Source organism: Pan troglodytes, chromosome 7 (genome assembly GCF_028858775.2).
Source record: "Pan troglodytes isolate AG18354 chromosome 7, NHGRI_mPanTro3-v2.0_pri, whole genome shotgun sequence".
Taxonomy (NCBI): Eukaryota; Metazoa; Chordata; class Mammalia; order Primates; family Hominidae; genus Pan; species Pan troglodytes.
Genome location: NC_072405.2, coordinates 72,299,562 through 72,320,811, shown reverse-complemented (window position 1 = coordinate 72,320,811; position 21,250 = coordinate 72,299,562). Strand labels below are relative to the sequence as shown.

The 21,250-nt window shown below is 37.7% G+C and overlaps 2 long non-coding RNA genes across 3 annotated transcripts in view; one reads left to right on the top strand and one right to left on the bottom strand.

Moving 5' to 3' along the window:
* Positions 1-20,958, bottom strand: part of LOC104007626 (uncharacterized) — a 43,972-nt gene extending 23,014 nt beyond the window's left edge. Inside the window, exons 1-2 of one of the 2 annotated variants that reach the window (XR_681900.5) lie at positions 20,635-20,958; positions 18,535-18,627 (exon numbers count right to left, since the gene is read on the bottom strand). This is a non-coding gene — a long non-coding RNA (uncharacterized LOC104007626). Of the gene's footprint in view, positions 1-18,534; positions 19,017-20,634 lie in introns of those variants that run through there. The other variant, XR_008536752.2, reaches the window with a different exon arrangement.
* The window catches only part of LOC134810879 (uncharacterized), a 37,133-nt gene that overhangs the window by 14,376 nt on the left and 1,507 nt on the right, over positions 1-21,250 (top strand). The gene's annotated exons all lie outside the window — the stretch shown is intronic.

Here is a 21,250-nt window from a genome sequence, read left to right as displayed (position 1 = left end):
GCTGACATGCCAGCTCCCTGCTGTCTTAGTCCCCTGCATACCCACAAGCATGAGACAGAGGCTGAAGGGGGTCTAAGGGTGGCTCACCACGGACCTGCAGACACCCTTCGGCATCAGCAGCCTGGGTGCCATGGGCACCACGGATAGCAGCTTAATGGCAGCAGGAGGCAAATACGCTCTGGGTGGAAAGGGGCAGATCCCCAGTGAAACCCCACCTTCAGGCCAGGAACAGCCTGAGGCCAGTGGGATGGGCTGCCAGTTGCCCAGACCAGAGTGAGAACTTATGGTGCTTTTTCCAGCCCGTCCATGGCTGTCCATGGAACAATCAGCATGCACTTCCTCCCCTCTGAAACCAGTAACACCCCCCAACTCAGCCAGACTCAGGCAGACAATGGGATAACCTTCCTGCAGAGAGGAGCTTCCCACTGTGGGTCTCCTCTGAGCTGTTCTGTTGCTCAATAAATCACCTCTTCACCTTGCTCACCCTTCACTTGTCTGTGTACCTCATTCTTCCTGGACATGAGACAAGAACACAAGAACCCACCTAATGGTGGGGCTGAAAGAGCTGTAACACAAACAGGTCTGAAACATGCCTCTTGCTTGCCATGTTGCAGGTGACAAGAAGGACAGAAGAGCTGTAGCCCTTCAGGGAGCACAGATTTAGGAGCTCACTGAGCCAGAGCTGTGACACCCTCTTTGAGGCTCTGTGGTTTCTGGCTTCTCCAGGTTTCTGGGTGCCACTGCATTCCCAGTGCCAATCCTGGAAGCTGCTTGCAGTATGCCTTGTCCAGCCACAGCCTCGCAGGGAGCCGGTGCCTGTGCTAGCACCTGGAGCTGCCTTCTCCACAGCTGGCATGACTGGGTTTCTCAGTGGTCAGAGCTCGTGCTCACTCACTCATACACCCCTCACCACTCCACACCTGACTTGCCCTTGGCAGTTGTGGGATACAGGCCGGTAGCATGAGCCAAGCGCAGTCTGCCAGGCTGAGTGGGCAGAACAAGCCCAGTGTGCCCAAGCAAAACTTGGGCAAAGGTGCCACCGGCCACAGAGGTTTCCAGCTGGAAAAATGACACCCTAAGGATCCTGTGACATTTGTATCTAATAATAAAGCATCAAAATGTAAGAAGCAAAAACTGGTAGAATTGAAAAATAAAATAGACAAATCCAAACTATCCTTGGAGATTTCCACAGAAAATGCCCAGCAATTGCTAGAATTGTGAAGATCAGAAAAAAATCTAGACACTTGAAAACCTCATCAACCAATATTGTCTAATGATATTTATAGAGCACTCTACCCAACAATAGAAAACCCACACCTTTCAAATGCACATAAAACACCAAAATATTCTGGGCCATAAAACGAGATTCAATAAATGTAAGGGGGTTACACTCATACAAAGGATGTTGTCTAAATGTAACAGAATTAACCTAGAAATGAGTAACAGCAAAATATATGAAAATTTCTTAAATATTTGAAATTATACAACAGGCTCCAAATAACCTATGCATTACAGAAGAAATCACAAGAGAAATAAAAAAAATTGAACTAGGTTAAAATCATAATATCACATATCAAAACCTGGTAGATGTAACTGAATAGTTGTATTAGAAAAGAAAAAAAGGCTTTGTATTAATGATTTGAGGTTGTACCTTAAAAGAGCTAGTGAAACAAGAATAAATTAAACCCTAAGTAAGCAGAGGGTGTGAAATAATAAAGACAAGAGCATAAATCCATGCAATAGAATAAATGCAACAAAGAAAAAGAGAAAAATCAGAAGATGGCTTATTGAAAAGATGAACAACATTGATACAACTCTAGTGAAACTGATCAAGAAAAAAATTGGCAATTTCAGGAATTAAGGAGTGCATAAGTTCTTTTTCACACTGCTGATAAAGACATACTGAAGATAGGGAAGAAAAAGGTTTAATTGGACTTACAGTTCCACATGTCCGGGGAGGCCTCAGAATCATGGCAGGAGGTGAAAGACACTTCTTACATGGTGGCAAGAGAAAATAAGGGAGATACAAAAGTGGAAACCCCTGATAAAACCATCAGATCTCGTGAGACTTATTCACCACTATGAGAATAGGAGGGGGGAACCCCCCCATGATTCAAATTGTCTCCTACTAGGTCCCTCCCACAGCATGTGGGAATTATGGGAGTACAATTCAAGTTGAGATTTGGGTGGGGACACAGAGCCAAACCATATCATTCCACCACTGGCCCCTCCAAATCTCATGTACTCATATTTCAAAACCAATCATGCCTTCCCAACAGTCCCCCAAAGTTTTAACTCCTTTCAGCATTAACCCAAAAGTCCATAGTCCAAAGTCTCATCTGAGACAAGGCAAGTCCCTTTTGCCTATGAGCCCGTAAAATCAAAAGAAACCTAGTTACTTGCTAGATACAGTGGGGGTACAGGTATTGAGTAAATAAAGCCATTCCAAATGGGAGAAATGGGCCAAAACAAAGGGGTTACAGGCCCCATGCAAGTCCAAAATCCAGTGATGTAGTCAAATTTTAAAGCTCCAAAATGATCTCCTTTGACTCCAGATCTCACATCCAGGTCACACCAATGCAAGAGGTGGGTTCCTGTGGTCTTGGGCAGCTCTGTCCCTATGGCTTTTCAGGGCACAGCCCCCCTCCTGGTTGCTTTCATGGCCTGGCGTTGAGCGTCAGAGGCTTTTCCAGGCACACAGTGCAAGCTGCAGGTGGATCTTTCATTCTGAATGTTGGAGGACAGTGACCCTCTTCTCACAGCTCCACTAGGCAGTGCCCCATTTGGGACTCTGTGTGGGGACTCCAACCTCACATTTCCCTTCTGCACTGCCCTAGCAGAGGTTCTCCATGAGAGCCCTGCCGCTGCAGAAAACTTCTGCCTGGGCATCCGGGCATTTCCATACATCTTCTAAAATCTAGGTGGAGGTTCCCAAACCCCAATTCCTGACTTCTGTGAATTGGCAGGTGCAACACCACATGGAAGCTGCCAAGGCTTGAGACTTGCACCCTCTGAAGCCATGGTCCAAGCTCTACATTGCCCCTTTTCAAACACAGCTGGAGTGGCTGCGACACAGGGCACCAAGTCCCTAGGCTGCATGCAGCAAGGGACTCTGGGCCCAGCTCACAAAACCACTTTATTCTCCTAGGCCTCTGGGCCTGTGGTGGGAGGAGCTGCTGTAAAGGTCTCTGTCATGCTCTGGAGACATTTTTGCCAGTGTTGTGAGGATTAACATTCGGCTCCTCATTACTTATGCAAATTTCTACAGCCAGCTTGAATTTCTCTTCAGTAAATGTGATTTTCTTTTCTATTGCATTGTCTGGTTGCAAATTTTCCAAACTTTTATGCTCTGCTATCCTTATAAAACTGAATGCCTTTAATAGCACCCAAATCATCTCTTGAATGCTTTGCTGCTTATTTCTTCTGCCAGTTACCCTAAATCATCTCTCTCAAGTTCAAAATTCCACAAATCTCTAGGGCAGGGGCAAAATGCCACCTGTCTCTTTGCTAAAACATAACAAGAGCCACCTTTATTCCAGTACACAGCAAGTTTTTCATTTACATCTGAAACCACCCAGGCCTGTACTTTATTGTCCATATTACTATCAGAATTTTGGGCAAAGCTATTCAACAAATCTCTCTGGGAAGTTCCAACCTTCCCACATTTTCCTGTCTTCTTCTGAGCCCTCCAAACTGTTCCAACACCTGCTTGTTACCCAGTTCCAGAGTTGCTTCCACATTTTCGGGTATCTGTTCAGCAGTACCCCACTTCTGGTATCAATTTACTGTATTAGTTCATTTTCACACGCTGATAAAGACATCCTAAGACTGGGAAGAAAAAGAGGTTTAATTGGACTTACAGTTCTACATGGCTGGGGAGGCCTTAAAATCATGACGGGATGTGAAAGGCACTACTTACATGGCAGTGGCAAGAGAAATGAGGGAGATGCAAAAGTGGAAACCCCTGATAAAATAATCAAATCTCGTGAGACTTGTTCACTACCACGAGAATAGTGTGTAGGAAACCACCCCCATGATTCAAATTATCTCCCACCAGGTCCCTCCCACAACACATGGGATTTATAGGAGTACAATTCAAGATGAGATTTGGGTGGGGACACAGAGCCAAACCATATGAAGGAGGCAATAATATCACAGATTAATCATATATTAAACAGATAATAAGGAAATATTAAAAATAACTATATAGCAATAAATTTGGCCACTTGAATGAAGTGGACAATTTTTTACAGAAATAAGTTAAAGAAGCTGACTTGAGCAGTAATACATAATTAGTATAGCCGTCTATCTTTTAAAGACATCGAATTTGCAGCTAAAATCCTTTTCTACAGTGAAAATGTCACACTCAGAAGACTTCAGTACTGAAGTCTACTAAATATTCAGGGATGGAATAATATCAATTCTAAACCAATACCTCTAAAAAATAGAAAAGGAGCCATATTCTAACATGATACAAAACCAGACAAAAGACTTTTAAAAAAGAAACAACTATAGATTCTTACATTCATAACATATATGCAAATACCTTTAACAAAAATTTTTAAACTTCCATTCAGCTAAATAAATATATAAAGGAGACATATTATAAAATGATACAAAACCAGACAAAAGATTTTTTTGTAGGCAACAATTAGTCTAGTGGTGATTTAATTTTTTTTTATTTCTATACATTTTGGGGGAACAGGTGATATTTGCATACATAAGTTCTTTAGAGGTGATTTCTGAGATTTTGGTGCACCCATCACCCTAGCAGTATACACTGTACCTAATTTGTAATCTTTTATCCTTCATCCCCTCCCACCCTTTCCCCCCGAGTCCTCAAAGTCCATTGTATCATTCCTATGCCTTTGCATCCTCATATATTAGATCCCACTTATGAGTGAGAACATACAATGTTTGGTTTTCCATTCCTGAGTTACTTCACTTAGAATAAGGGTCTCCAATTCCATCCATGTCACTGCTAATGCCATTATTTTGATCCTTTTTATGGCTAAGTAGTATTCCATGGTGTGTATATATATATATATATATATATATATATATATATATATATACATACATACAAGATATATATATATATCTCACAATTTCATTATCCACTCATTGATTGAAGGGCATTTCGGCTGGTTCCATATTTTTGCAATTGCTGCTATAAACATGCATGTGCAAGTATCTTTTTCGTATAACAACTCTTTTCTTCTGGGTATATACCCAGTAGTAGGATTCCTGGATCAAATGGTAGTTCTATTTTTATTTCCTTAAGGAATCTCCATACTGTTTTTCATGGCAGTTTTACTAGTTTACATTCCCACCAGCAGTGTAAAAGTTTTCCTTTTTCACCACATCCCCACCAACATCTTTTTTTTTTTTTAATTTTTTGATTATGGCCATTCTTGCAAGAGCAAGGTTGTATCATACTGTGGTTTTGATTTGCATTTCCCTGATGATTAGTAATGTTGAGCATTTTTTCATATGTTTGTTGGCCATTTGTATATCTTCTTTTGAGAATTGTGTATTCATGTCCTTAGCCCACTTTTTGATGGAACTGTATCTTTTCTTCTTGCTAATTTGTTTGAGTTCCTTGTAGATTCCGGATGTTAGTCCTTTGTCAGATGTATAAAATGTGAAGATTTTCTCCCACTCTGTGGGTTATCTGTTTTCTCTGCTGATTGTTTCTTTTGTTGTGCAGAAGCTTTTTAGTTTAACTAAGTCTCATTTATTTTTATATTTGTCTTTGTTGCATTTGCTTTTGGGTTATTGGTCATGAAGTCTTTGCGTAAGTCAGTGTCTAGAAGTGTTTTTCTGATGTTATCTTCTAGTATGTTTATGGTTCAGGTCTCAGATTTAAGTCCTGGATTCATCTTGAGTTGATTTTTGTATAACGTGAGAGATGAGTATCCAGTTTCCTTCCTCTACATGTGACTTGCCAATTATCCCAGCACCATTTGTTGAATAGAGTGTAATTTTCCTACTTTATGTTTTTGTTTGCTTTGTGGAAGATTAGTTGGCTCTAAGTATTTGCCTTTATTTGTGGGTTCTCTATTCTGTTCCATTGGTCTATGTGCCTATATTTATACCAGTACCATGCTGTCTTGGTGATTATGGTCTTATAGTATAGTTTGAAATCAGGTAATGTGATGCCTCCAGATTTTTTCTTTTTGCATGGTCTTGCTTTCACTATGTGGGCTCCTTTTTGGTTCCATATGAATCTTAGGATTTTTTTTTTTTAGTTCTGTGATGAATGGTGGTGGTATTTTGATGGGAATTGCATTAAATTTGTAGATTGCTTTTGGCAGTATGGTCATTTTCACAATATTTATTCTACCCATCAATGAGCATAGGATGTGTTTCAGTTTGTTTGTGTCATCTATGATTTCATTCAGCAGTAATAGATTGCAGTTTTCCTTGTAGAGGTCTTCCACCTCCTTGGTTAGGTATATTCCTAAATATTTTATTTTTTTCACCTATTATAAAAGAGTTTGAGTTCTTTATTTGATTATCAGCTTGGTTGCTGTTGATGTATAGCAGAGCTGCTAATTTATGCACATTGATTTTCTATCTTGAAACTTTGCTGCATTTATCAGTCCTAGGAACTTTTTGGAGGAGTCTTTAGGGTTTCTAGGTATACAATCATATCAGCAAACAGCTACAGTTAGACTTCTCTTTACTGGTTTGGATGTCCTTTATTTCTTTATCTTGTCTGATTGCTCTGGCTAGAACTTCCAGTACTATGTTGAATAGAACTGGTGAAAGTGGACATCCTTGTCTTGTTCTAGTTCTCAGGGGGAGTGCTTTCAATTTTTCCCCATTCAGTATTATGTTGGGTTTGTCATAGGTGGCTTTTACTACATTAAGGTAAGTCCCTTCTATGCTGATTTTACTGAGGGCAAAACCAGACAAAAGACTTTTAAATAAGAAACAACTATAGGCTCCTGTACTCATAACATATATGCAAATATTGTCAACAAAAAATTTAAAAATTCCACCTAGTTAAATAAATATATAAAGTATAAAATATCATGATCTTTTTTGGTTTATCCAATTAATGCAAAGTTGGTTTCACATCTAAAAATTAATGTAATTCACTATATGAATATATTAAAACAAAACAAATCATACAATCCTCTCAATTAGTGCATAAAAAGCATTTGACAAAATTTGATACCCGTTCATGGTAGAAATTCTCAGCAAACCAGGAATAGAAAGGAATTTCCTCAAGCTGACAAAGAATATTTACAAAAATCCTACTGCCAACAACAAATTTAATGGTGAAAAATTTAAGGCTTTCCCACTAAGACTAAGATCAAGGCAAGAATATCTCTCACCACCACTGATTTTAAACCAGGTGAAAATATTTTCTAATTTCTCTTGCGGTTTCTTCTTTTTTTTTTTTTTTTTTTTTTTGAGACAGAGTCTCTCTCTGTCACCCAGGCTGGAGCACAATGGCATAATCTTGGCTCACTGCATCCTCCGCCTCCTGGGTTCAAACGATACTTGTGCCTCAGCCTCCCAATTAGCTGAGATTACAGGCTTCTGCCACCACACCCAGCTAATTTTTGTATTTTTAGTAGAGACGGGGTATCACCATGTTGGTCAGGCTGCTCTTGAACTCCTGACCTCAGGTGATCCACCTGTCTTGGCCTCCCAAAGTTCTGGGATTACAGGCATGAGCCACCGTGCCCGGTCTTGTGGTTTCTTCCTTAACCATTATACTGGAGGCCCTAAAAAGTATGACAAGGCAAGATAAATAAATAAAATAAATAAAAGACATAGAGATTGGACTGTTTTTATTTTCATACGACATAGTCCTCTATCTAGAAAAATCCTAAGTAACCCTCGAAAAAGCTAGTAGCATGAATTAATTGAAAAGGCGGATGGATAAAGGATCACTATTACAAAAATCATTTCTATTTGTATGGGCTGGTATCAGACAACTGGAAATCAAAATTAAAATACCATTCAAAACAGCATTTAAAGACATGAAATACTTGGGGCAAATTTAACAACAGATACTCAAGAGTTGTACTGAAAACTACATATTATTGCTTCAAAAAATTAAAGAGCTAGCTCAATGGGGAGAAATGGTATATGCATAGATTAGAAGACTCAATATTGTCAAAACCCCCAAATTCATATTGAGATACAACAAAACCTTAACCAAAATCCCAGCAGACGTTTGGAATAAAATTTATAAATTAATTTTAAAATTTATAGAATTGCAAGAGAAGTAGAATATCAAGAAGGATTCTAAAGCAAAACAAAGTTGGATGATTTATACTACCTGATTTCAGGATTTAGAATAAAGCTACTGTATTAAAGCAGTGTGGAGTTGGCAAAAGAATAAACATTGAATCAATGAAATAGAAACCAGAATTAGACACGCACAAAATCAATCGATTTTCTACAGTGTGCCAAGATAATTCAGGTAATCCAATGGGTATAAAATAATCATCTACATAAATTGTGCTAGAGCAGTTAGATTATACATGTGGAAAAAAACCTCAACTCTTACTCAACATCAAATCCATAAATTTCCTCAAAATAGATTATAAAACAAATTATAAGAGGCAAACTGTAAAATGTCTGAAAGCAAACATAGAGGCACTCTTTGTGACTTTGCGACACAAACTGTAAAAAATCAAAATGCTATTAAATACTGATGAATTAAATTTTATCAAAATTAAAAATGTTCCTCAAAATAAATGTAAAATAAATTAAAAGGCAGCCACAGAATGGGAGAAAATGTTTGAAAACCATATATCTCACGAAGAACTTATAACCAGAACATATAAAATATTTGAAAATATATAGTGAATATTTATGAAGACAAATAACCAATTGTTTAAAATGGGCTTAATAGTTAACAAATATTTCAACAAAGAAGATATATGAATAACAAATAGGCACATGTCAAAAATGTTGAACCTTATGAATTAGAGAATTGTAAGTTAATACCACAATGAGATACCACTGCATTCCTACTGCAATAGCTAAAAATTTAATATACTGATGATATCAAGTGTTGGAAGGGATGCAGAACAACGGGAACTCTCATACATTGCCAGTAGGAATGAGAAATGCTGCAGCCATTTTAGAAACCTATTTGGTAATTATTATAAAATTAAACCTACACTTATCATTCAATCTAGAAATTCCACTGCTAAGCATTTAAAGAATAAAAATAAAAACATACGTCCACAAACACTTGCCAAATGTCCATCAACTAATGAAGGAATATATAATTGTCGTACTGTATATCCATACAAGGGAATACTCTCTAGCTATAACAAAATGAATTATGGATACATGCAATTATATGAATGAACATCAAAAGCATTATTCTAAGTGAAAAAAACAGATAAAAAAGACTACATATATTACACTATCATTTATATGACATTCTATGACAGTTACACTTGCTCCTCAAGCACATTTTCCTGTCTTGAGATGAAATGCACTTTTCCTCTTTACCTGGAAAATTCAACTTATTATTCAAAGTACATCCCTCCTCCAAAATATATCAATCATTTGTTTCTCATGAAACTTGTTGGAAGCTTCAGTTATAGAAATTACATTGTTTTTGAGGGTTTTTTTTCCCCTCTGCATTCCCTAGTTAATATGAGTTTTTCAAGGACAGGGACCCTGTCTTCTTTGTATCTCTCGTGTTTGACAGTGACTGATACATGATGGTAAAACCTCAATACATGTTGAACTGAATGTGTTTAGTTTTCTGTGTTTGAGATCCCCTCTGGCCAGCATTTCTACAATGAAAAACAATTGAACTACAATTAAGGCGTTTCTATTTTAATTTATTAGTATTGTCTAAGTAAATAGAATATTACAGAGAACCAGAGAATGTCTTATCTTAAGGATGCTTACTAGAGTTTTGATATAAACAAATTTTATTTTTCCTATACAGGATGTGAAAATTGATCATACAAATTGGGTCATTCTAATCATACCCAAGTAAAACAGAGTGGAAAAGCCAGGGATTGAAAGCAGTCAGGCAAATAACATTGCTCCAAGAATGTAATTCTCTGCCAGCCTGGCTGCTGAAACTGCCTGCTATAACTTGAAACTAGTTTTATTTCATGGCTTCTGAAACAACGTGCTACAATTCTAAGACTAGTTTTACCTACCATTCTCATTTACCAATCAGAGCTTTCTAGCTCCCCAAAACTTTGCTAGTGACAATGAACTTTCTTGAAAAACAGTACGTAACATTTCTCCTTTTTATAAAACCTCCAACCTTCTCTTTGTTCTTTGGATGTACCAATCAGTCTGCATGTATGCCCCAAATTACAATTATTGTATCCTAAATAAGACATTAAATTTAGAGATTTGTCTACATATTTTATTTGGCTTTGTCAAATAATATAGTTTTTGGTAAATTTTCCTCTTGGTCATTCGATAGAAAAAATCAACAGCCTTTTCTTATTTCCCTTCCTTCCTTCCTTCCTTCTCTCCTTCCTTCCTTCCTTGCCAGTATCTGCAGCTGAAGGAAAAATGAGATCATATTTAAATAGGTAAAGGAAAGATACAGGAATCTCTTTAATGAACACCAAGATTCTGAGAGTTACTATGTGATGAGGTTTGTGATAGTTATATTTACACAAACACGTTTACCATTGATATTTAAGCAAAATACACTGAAAGGAAATGCTTATAGAAACATGGTATTTCATTTCCATTTTCAAGCAACTTCCAAATTCCAAACACTTCTTCAGAAAAAACCAACATGAATTCCCATTCATTTGTTAGATTTGATTGCTTTTGAGAAAATGGCTAAAGGTTTTTGTTTTGTTTTAGTTTGTTAAGATGTAAACATGTGTCTACTTATACAGGTATAATTAAGAGAAGTATGCATAATTAAAATGACTTTTATAGCTTAATAAAAGATACTTTTATTTAAGTGCCTTAAGATAGAAGTACGATAGAATATAAAGCTAATGACAACTTTTGAAATGACCAAGACCAAGAAAAAGAAAACAAAAAGAAATCATAGAAATATTTTACACACACACACACACACAATCATCATCATCATCCTTTCAGAAGAAATTTATTTTAAAGGAAAACTTTTTAATATTGTGCACATTTAACGAAATTAAGTTTTCAGGATAAGAATAAGCAAGAAAATTTTAAAATATGGGCTCTCCACAAACTTTACTTTGCTAAAACTACTCTTCACACAACCCCTGTGTAGTATTGTCTTGGACCAGTCTCATGGGGAGAGTGGTGAGACCATTTTGAAAGGAAAAAGAGAGTAACACACCCCAATACTCACGGTCCAAAGCAATCAACAATTCCTTTCACTGCTCCTACCTGCCCCAATTCCTCTCATGGGATGCCTCCTCTTGCCTCCCATGACCTCAGGAACCTCTCCAGGGAGTGCTCCAGAAGCCCCCAGCTCCAGCTTGTCAGTTCAGCATCGCTATCCTTTTGCCTGGCTTCTCCTTGCTCTCAAGGACCCACAGCTTTACATCGTTCTTCTACCCCTGTCCCCACTCACATCTAGAATACCACTGAATTTTCTCTCTGTGCTCCATAATGGGCCAGCTTTACCCATTCTACACAACTCAGTTCAAATTCCTGGAACCCAGTGTGGGAAAGTCTTGAAGGGCAGGAAGACCCTATCTGCAGCCTGTTTCATGTTACAAGAGCAAGTCTTTGCATTTCTCTAGCAAGTAGGAAGGGCCCTTCACCTACCTGATTTGCCTCAGCTTCCTCAGGAAAGAACGCAAAGGTACTAAGAATCAGCACATTGGAGTTCTAGATGTAGGCTGAGGAAGGTAAAACAAATGTCAAACATAACTGCAAGGAAAAGATCCAAAAGAGGAATAAATACTGGCAGAGAAGGTCACAGATATCCATGTAACTCCTAGAACATTCTCTTTCTCCGCCTGAACTTTCTGCAAAATAAAATATTCCTAGGTGTGAAAAAATGTCAAGGTAGCCAGAAGGGCCCTTGAGATGTTTTGGTTTTTAAGAGGTGTTAACTCCAAAAGTTTGAAGAAGCTTCAATTCCTGATGATTCTGCATTTCCTGAGACCATTGGGTTAAAGGGAGGGGGAGGCTTTTCTATGGCACTGAGCTCAAGAAATATACTACATCCCAGAAAAGCAGCAGCTGGGACAAATGGTTAGAATTGACTCCAGTAAAAGTATAGTTAATGTTTGAATTCCTTTTTGTGCTGCCCCTGCTTATCAGGAGGCAGGATTTCAAGGCAAAAGTCGTATCTATAAATTAAGAAGATGAATTTTTCAGGAACATTTACTGTGCTTCATCTCTTGGGGCCTCACCTTGTGACATGGACAGTGCTCAGAGCAGTGAGGCCCTTTAATAGTCTCCATGCAAAACGTTTGCAGGAGGAAATTATCTCCACCACAAATTATGAAAATGCATAACCTGAGTCCTTCTATGGCCCAGGGGAGAGATAGAGTGACAAACTTACAATTCAGTCCCCCCAAAATGTCATAAAGTGTGGGAATAAATAAGTTTATAGTACAAACAAAGTCACCTCAATACAATACAGAATATTAATTAGTGGCCATTAATCTGGTACCTCTTTGAGCTCTTGGACAACCAGCCTCCCAAATGTACAGCTCTCTCTGCAAAATACAGCACTTAAGAGTTAGAATCCTCATAAACGAGCATGAGAGTGACCCAAAAACTTCTTCTAAAATTTAGATGAGATAATACAGTGCCTGGCACATACGAAATGCTAAATAAATTGTTTTTTTTCTGTTAATACCTATTTCCCATCATCCTGACATTTTCTTTTCACACATGCTGCCGTAAAGGTCCCCAAACTCAAATTTACATGACCTCAATCCCCCAAATTCCTGATTCCATCACATACCATGTCAGAAAGACCCATCACTGGTTTATTAAAGATAATGACTTCTATACCACCCTTAACACTGTGGATATGGGAGATATGAATCAGCTACAGTTATATTTTAATAGAAATGGAGATGCAAAACACAGATGTAACAGATGTAATAGCAAGTCAAGGAATGTCTACCTCAGCAGCCATTAAATTACATATACCAAAAACTATAATAGTATAGCATCTATCCATCTAGGAAACATTCCTTTACTTGCTGTTTGAAAGTAATGATTTCTATAGTTGACTTGTGTACAATTACTTCTTCAGTGACTGCAGGTCTGCTTAAAGTCATTTAAGAGCTCAGAAATGTCCCACTGAAGTGACCATAAGGCAGAGATTGCAGTTAGAATATTGTAAAATTGCCTCTAGAATTCAAGTTAGCAACATTTAACAAATTTCTTTTATTTAACAAATTTCCTAGCACCCTGTGCTAGGACAATAAAGACCAATAAGACAGGACAGAGCTTGCATCCAAGGAGCTGTGAAAGACAAACAAGCCAATAACTTCAATACAATGTTAAATCGAGTGTTAGGACAGAGACGGAACACTAGATCCAGCCGTCACTGGAGTGAGGATCTGGAGATGTGACTGCTTGTAAGAAGCAGTGTATGAGAAGGGTCCTAGACAGTGAGTGACACTAACCAAGCAAGAATGTGGAGCAGAGTCAAGTGCCTGAGGTGGGATGGGAGGAAGAGAGGAGCAATCAGCAGGAGGCAGAAAGAGCTGGTCCCAGGGCATGGAGAACCTTGCTTTCTATATCCTATGAAAGAGCTTAGAGTGCATGCTATGGTGGGTAGAGACCTGCTGGGAAGCTTAAGCAAAGGAATCACAGTTAAAGTTGTCACCTGGGTAGATGATTCTAGTAATCCATTTAAACAGATGTGCTCCTATAGTTAGGAAGTCATTAGAGCAGCACCAAAAGAGGGTAATAAAGGCCCAATTTAGGATAGAAGCTGTAGGTTTGGAGGTGAGAAGCTATGCTGAAAATATATAGGAAGTAGAAAACACGGTACTGGGCTATTCATTGTATATAGAAGGTAAGGGAGAGAATGAATCCAGGGTGCTCTGCTGGAGTGAAGAGCAATGCCAACAAACATGACAAGAATACAGAGTCATTGTCTTAACTGATTTGCTGCCACAGAACATCAGGGAAATTACAGAATATTGATGAAAAGCATGAGATTTTGAGTCAAACTGGCTGAGCTCAAGTTCCACCTCCATAGCCTATTTAGAACATAAGTTAACTTGGGCATGTTCCTCAATCCTTGTATGCCAATTTGCTCATCTATAAAAAGGAGGCGATAATGGTAGTGCCCATTTCGTGTATTTGCTATGATGATTAAGTAAGTAAATATGTTTGATATACTTAGAATAGTTTCTGGGAAACAGCAAGCAATAAATAACAACATACATATTTTCAACAATGTAAATGAGAAGCACTCAAAGTGAGAAGATATAAGTGGTACAAAACCCAATCCCCAGGAAACACCGACATTCAAGGACACAGAGAGGAAGTGGGGCACAAGGCAGATCAAGGAGAGAAGGAAGACAAGCTGAGAGGTATCAGAAAGTCCAAAGGAGAAAGGAGGAGAGCGTTCCAGGGAGGAGGAGTGAGCAAGTGTCACGTGCAGTTGCAAGATTAAGCAAAATACAAATAGTAAAGGATTTTAAAGGTAGCAGGTAGGTATACAGTAAAATATAACTTCTCACACTCTTTTTTCAGATGAGGCACTGTTGTATTTTAAAATTAAAAATTATGACTACTACTCTCTAAATTATTATCAGTTCCATTTCTCCAAACCAGTAAAAGGCAAGAGAGCAAATGTGAGTTGGGACAATTGGCTAACTCTTTATGGAAAATAAAACAACTAAACTGAATCCTAATCACTCTTCATATCAAATTAAATCTCAGATGTATAAAAGATTGATATATAAATATGAGGCAAAAATATATAACAATAAGTGCAGGAACATTTTTGCAATCTAGGAGTAAAAAGGCACTTTCTCTAAACATGACAAAATGTTCAGACACTGTAAAGACAATGATTTCAACTTCTCTATACAAAAAATCTTCATAAAGAAACTTAAAAAATACGCTAGAACTGGAAATAAATTCGTGCTAAGACTTGCGATCATATGCCTAAGATCTCTAATATGGGAAAAAATTAACAAATTCATAAGAAAAATCCAAATGTCAGTAGAAAAAGTGGACAAAGAACATGAGTGAGCAATTCACAAAAATGAAAGACAAATAAATAATAAATCTGAAAATATTTCCAATGTAAATTGAATTAATAAAGCAATTCTATCCATTACCATCTAGATAGGCAAAGGTTAGCAAGAGAAAACTATCTTCTAAAGTCAAGGCTATTAGAAAAAATAGTCACTAACATTCACTAGTATTAGACGTATATATTATTTAAACATTTTAGGGATCATTTATCAATGACAATTAAATTTAATTGCAAATATCAGTTAACCCATCTCACAAAATACCTGACCACTATGCTTTAGAAATGCCAAGGTAATGGGAAATTAGTAAGGAGTGAAAACTAGCTGCAGACCAGAAAATCAAAGGAATTGTGACAACTAAATACAATTTAGTAACCTGGATTGGATTCTGGAACAACAGCAACAAAATGCATTAATAGAAGAAACATTCTACTGAAATCCAGAGCTTCATTAATAGTAATGTACCAATACTGGTTTCTTAGTTTGGCAACTATGCATAGTTTATTATATTATCTTGCGAATATAAGATGTTAATATTAGAAGAAACTGGGTGAAGGGTGTATTATCTTTGCAACTTTTCTGTATGTCTAAAATAGTCTCCAAATTAAACCTTTGTTTAAAAAATAAATTAACCACTAATTCCCTTTCTGAAAAATGTATCCAATAGAAATATTTTAACAAGTATGAAAATATATATACAAAAATACATACTATACAGTAATTGTAATTTGAAGAAATCCAAATGTTGTAGAAAAGGGTATTAAATAATTAAGTGAGGCTGCAGCTATAAAATGGAACATTATGCATCCACTAGAAAAGATGTATACTAGAATTATAAATACTAGCAAGAAAGTTATCTATGGTGTTTTGTTAAAAGAAAAAAGCAAGTTAGTATACAGAGAGATTGGAAGATTGATAGATAGATAGATACTTATTAATAGATTAGATAATGACATAGTTTGGGTCTGTGTCCCGCCCAATTCTGTAGTGGAATTGCAATCCCCAGTGTTGAAGGTGGGGCCTAGTAGGAGGTGACTGGATCATGGGAGTGGAGTTCTCGCGAATGGGTTGGCTCCATCCCCTGTGTGCTAATAGTGAGTGAGTTATCATGAGATCTGGTCATTTAAATGTCTGTAGCCCGTCCTCGCTCTGTCTCTTGCTCTTGCTCTTGCTCCTGCTCCTGTCATGTAAGATGCCTGCTCCCGCTCTGCCTTCTGCCATGAGCAAAAGCTCCCTGAGGCCTCCCCAGAAGCAGATGCTGCTATGCTTCCTGTACAGCCTGTGGAACTGTGGGCAAATTAAACCTTTTTTTTAAATAAATTACTTGTCTCAGGTATTTCTTTATAACAGTGCAAGAGCTGACTAATACAGATAGATAGATAGATAGATAGATAGATAGATAGATAGATAGATAGATAGATAGATAGAAACTTATTTATCACTAAAACATATGTGCATATATGTATTACATATATGTATTATATGAAAAATCTGGAAACATACATAAAATTGTTTTTTTAAGAGGTAGGAAAATGGATGACTTTCATTTTCCAAGGTTTTCAGTATCTATTATTTGAATTTTTTCCATTGAACAGTATCCTTTAGTTATCAGATTGTACAACCGTACATGTTTCTTTTTAAAATTGGTTTTGTAATGAAAAAAATAATGAACAATTAAAAATTGAAGCATGTTTGAGAATCCCAGTTTGGGCATTGGCTAGCTATATATGTTTGTGCATGTGGCTTAATTTTTCTGGCCCCAATAACAGGAGGAAGTGGGATTTGATTACTTCTTAAGATGTTTCCCATATGTAAAATTCTATTAGTCTATGGTTTTGAAGATTAGGTGATTCTTCCACTCTAACTGCAGAAATTTATGTATTTGCTCTCACAGTATCTTTGTGAGGGGGTTATAAATGTTATCTTTTAGCAGACAGAGCAGGAGGTATGGAATATAAACAGGATCTATTAACTCATCTACTCAAGGAAGTTCATGAAAGCAACTTGAGGCTCTTATATTCAATTCATAATGTACATAGCAGGTTTGCTGGAAACACCTTAGGTTACTTGAAACATTTATCTTTTAAAAAATAATTTAACCAAATGACTGGACAACATCAGCCTGAGAGACTCCATATACTCTCAGTGGTTAATGGACATTTCCAAGGCATCATGATTCAAACTTTCTTTAAACTCTTTTATGCACTTTAATGAGTTGTTCCTAGTCAACATTGAGCACACTCATTACCAAGGAGAATTCAAACACATTCTTTCCATTCCTAACAATTATATATTTTTCTAAAATCTATTCAGTTATTGTAGGCAGTGTAGGTTTATCAATTACCTCTCCAAGCTGTCCATTATCTATTTTGAGAGTATAATTTGTTTCCCGCATAGAGTAAGTGTTAGCAGCATGATGCGTTTTACATTTGTAATTAATTTTGAACTGACAAAGAAGGTAGGAAAAATTCTCCCATAAATAAAAGTAATGAATGCAAGTATTTAAACAAAAGGTCCTAGTAATTTCCAGCGACTTAAAAAGAAAGAAAAAAACTCAATCTGCTCTATCTTTTAAACTAAAAATACCAAGATATCTTTTGTTCCTTCTTCATGACACATTGGAGATTTTGAAATTCTAATACTAAAAAGGATAATAAATGACAGGTAGGCATACTACATTGAATCTGTGAATAAGAAACTGTTTACTTCTCAATAAAATTAATAATACCAGTTTAACTATACATGACTAATTGGCTAGTTTGCACAAAGTTTTATCAGAAAATCATTTTTGTAGACATAAATTCCTACCCATGATGAAACCAAATATTTTGCTACTCGTAGCACTTTAAAATGATAGAGAGCTTGAAATTAAATTACACTAAATGCCTTTATATTTATTCGGCATTAAACCTTATTTTCCTTACTGTCATTCTGCCAGCGTGATATCATCGGAGTTGAAGAGGGATGCTAATGCTATTTATATTACACTGCACTGTCCTCTAATTGACCTTGTTTGTGCAATGGAATGGCTGCTTTTCTCAAGCTGCCAGCCCTTTATTGCAGCATTTTGACCATGCACTAGTGGCTCTTTGTGCTGCTGCTGAGTTCAAGAATCAATACTGGATTCCCCACAGCCAATAAAGGCAGCTGACAGCATGAATTAACTGAGTGTGGCCAGTTGCATGGAGGGCCATTGTCTTTAAGGAAAATCTGGACGTGATTACCAGCCTCCATCTCTGAGTGAAGGTTTTAATGCAAAGTGCGAGGTTGCTGTAATTTAATTTTGGCCTGCTGCTCTGACACACTCCCCTTTGCCACTGCTTCATGGTATCCAAGCTATTAATGGCTGCAAACCAAAACACATATGGAGACAAAGGCAAATACTCACAGTCATACAACAGCAGCGGTTTCACCTGACTTGACCATTCTTTCCTGATAGTATTCTTATAGCAGATTCTGTTTCTTCAAGGCAGTCTTCCTGCTATAGGAATAAGTCATACCAATGTTAAAAATTAAATGTGCTATGACCTATACATAACTGAAGCTTTCTATGTGGCAGAGTTGAAAAATCTGCACAAAGAACTCATTGCCTTTGATTAGACTGTCAAAATTATGGAAAAATGCATTTACACTTCCTTATCTCCCACACTTTGCAAGATGATTTCCACCCCCTCTACTCCACGGAACATATTTTCCCCTGAAACAAAATCCAATTGATTCTATTCAGTCTTTATCTTCTCAATAGCATTTGATACTGAACACTTTCTTCTTCACAAAACATTCACATTTCTTGGGTTCTGGTTCCTGTGATCCTGTCTCCTCAGTGTTGGTGTTCCTTGCATTTTATCCTAGGCCTTCTTTTTGTCTCACTTTAATTTGCCCTCCTCCATGTAAAACTTCATTCTTTTTCTTACCTGCAATTATTATTATTATTATTTTTTTTTTGAGATGGAGTCTCGCTCTGTTACCCAGGCTGGAGTGCAGTGGCATGATCTCGGCTCACTGCAAACTCTGCCTCCTGGGTTCACGCCATTCTCCTGCCTCAGCCTCCCTGGTAGCTGGGATTACAGGAGCCCGCTACCACGCCTGGCTAATTTTTTTGTGTATTTTTAGTAGAGATGGGGTTTCACCGTGTTAGCCAGGATGGTCTCGATCTCCTGACCTCGTGATCCGCCCACCTCGGCCTCCCAAAGTGCTGGGATTACAGGTGTGAGCCACCGCGCCCGGCCCATACCTGCAATTATTTTTAATTGCCATATATTGCCTCCCAAATCTTTATCTCCAGCTCAGATCCACTAATAAGTTTGGCTGTCCCATCAGTGTTTTGAGCTCCACATACCTCAAACTGAATGCATCATCTCCTGTTGTGTTTTCCACTTCAGTAAATTGCCATCTGTTACATATGCAGGAACATGGACCTTACCTTTGAATCATCTCTTTTCTTTACTCTCCATACCCATCACTTATCAAGTCTTGTTAATCTACTCCTTAGTCTCTCCGTTTATCCATCCACTAATCTCCATCATTTCTCCTGCCCTAACACTAGTCAGGAACTCCATGTCTTCTTGCCTTCAAGGCCTTCATAACCAGATCCCAGCCTTGGCCCTGCCTCCACCACTGAAATCTCCACCCTGAAACTAACCTTGTCTTTCTAAAAATAAAATCTATTCACTTTCCTTTTCTGCTTACAACATTTCAACTACTTCACACTATGACTTTACCTCTTCAGCTTTACATTTTACAGTGTTTTCTCTTTTCCTCCTTCCCGATGACATACATATTTGTTCTGCTGCCACTAACTGAATGATTTTAATACAAGGACATGGACCACAGCAGAGACTTAGTTTGTAACTGGAACAAAGGAAAGCACCTATCAGACACTTGACTGCAATCATGATGCTCTGTGAGGTGCAGCTACCGCCTAAGCTTCCACAAGTATGTTAGACAAAAGAAAAATCCACAGAATAACCAAGTGGGATTTATGTAAGCCTTTAAAAGGGGAAATGACATGTCATTTCTTTCTTTATCAAAAGACCTATATTTCTGAGAGAATTTTGGTATTGAAAACATCAGTTCTGTTTATAACAAGCAATGTTCTTCGTTGAAATTAATTCAAGCAGAGTTATTCAAGGGACAGTGTATTATATACAAACCATTTAACTTGAGCTTTAAAACGATTTTTCATGTCTGAGAATTATCAAGAAGATACCAGTTTGGATCAACACTTTCCATAAACTGGAACAAAACCTGTGATTTTAAAGGCTCTTATCTTAAATGCAAGCAATCTGGGAGACTCTTAAAGGCACATTGTCTGATCTATTCCTATTCTCACATTTTGTTGCTACCATTAATTTTTTAGAAATATTTTATTATATTTTCATTGTTCCCAAAATGAACATCAGGGCCATAAAAACAAGAATTAAAATATATAATTATTACATTCCCACTTCTGGAAAGGCTGAAATGATGATAGTCATGCTACAGCTACCTCAGCTGATTCCTTGATGTGTAGACATAAGCCAAGACATAGGTGTGTTCAGCTTCAAATCATCATGTGGTAGTCCTCCTTGGATCCCTGAAGCAAAGATGTGTGTTGCTCTCCTATCTTTTCTCCCTACCAGTTCTCTCCTTTTTCATAGCTTCCCTGGCCAGAGAATCTTCAAGGATTTATAGCTTGGCAGCTCATCATCATTTGAGTGGTCTGCTGAGAGTAAAAGAGAGAGGTAAAAAGGAAGCACACACAATTCCCTGTCCTTCTGCCTGCATCGCAAAGTCATAGCTTGGAGGAAGATTCTGAGGCTACCCCCATAGAGCTGAGGTTGCTGCTCATTATAATGTATGACGAGACGTTGAGCAGGGGTGGGAGGGCCACTTGGCAATGCACAGATACATTCACTTTGCCATCAGTAGAAGAGGAAACCAGCCCAAGGAGCCCAAGGAGGAATCACCAAGTACGTATGCAACAAGCCACATCCTAAGCCCACCCTCGCCTATGCTGTTTGGAGCCTGGGGGTATTGAAGTGTGGCAACTAGCTCCTGACAACAGCACTGAGAAAAGAACATGGACATGAAGGAGACAAGGTCTTTCCCTCTCCATACTCAGA